Raw genomic sequence first — 896 nt, forward strand, 5'->3', positions numbered from 1 at the left:
TGGAGAAGCAGCACAAGGCTACCCACCAGCTGGACACCCACCTCCCCCAGGCAAATCTCCTGGTGAGAAGCCGAATGCTGGGCAGCAGCAGAGGTGGCTGCCCAGGGAGGGGTTTGCCTCTCCTCAGCTGATCACTGGCAGTGGAGGACGGCTTCTAGCACAGGCCTGTCTGCGGTGGTCAAGAGATGCTCCAACACAACTTCAAAACCAAAGCCAGATCCATTTCTGGATGGTGGGGAAAGGCCCAGGCACTCCAAGTCCCTCCAGAAGAAAGGATTTTTTTCTCCTCTAGGTTCTTCACACCCTTCAGAGAAAGTGCCGCTGCTCCCGGTGTTTTATGAGACTCCAACTCACCAGCAGAGCAACTGCAGCCGGCATGTGCTGCGGTTTTATGTTTCAAACAAGAAACAGCTTCACCTACACAAAACCTGCTTCTCCTCAAGCAGATTAAGTGCAAGGGGGTGGAGCGGGGTAGGGGGATAGCCGCCATTGCCAGCCCGGGAGGCACGTTTCTTGGGCTCCCCTACTCCCTCGCTGGCATGGCCTAGAGACATGGGGACACCAGAAAATGGCCATTTCTTGGCAGTTTTCCTGCTTGCTCCTGCCACAACAATTCCATCGCAAACCATGGCAGAGCCCAGGCTGGGGGAAGTCAGAGCCGCACAGCACCTCGCAGCCTGCCAGGCAGTGGCAGAGGGCATCACCCAGTTGATTTAACCCAAGAGCTTCATGTTTATTTCAGACACACACACACAGAAAGCAACAGATTGTCAGAAGTCAGCTTTCAGGTCAGCAGAAGTGTTTCCCCACACACCCGCAGAAAAGCGGAAGCTTTTGGATTTAAGTGCTCCCTGCAGAATTTGCCGTCCAAGAATGGCAGCCAGCGAGAAGAACCG

The sequence above is a fragment of the Buceros rhinoceros genome, unplaced genomic scaffold (genome assembly GCF_000710305.1).
Source record: "Buceros rhinoceros silvestris isolate BGI_N320 unplaced genomic scaffold, ASM71030v1 scaffold39924, whole genome shotgun sequence".
NCBI classification, from domain to species: Eukaryota; Metazoa; Chordata; class Aves; order Bucerotiformes; family Bucerotidae; genus Buceros; species Buceros rhinoceros.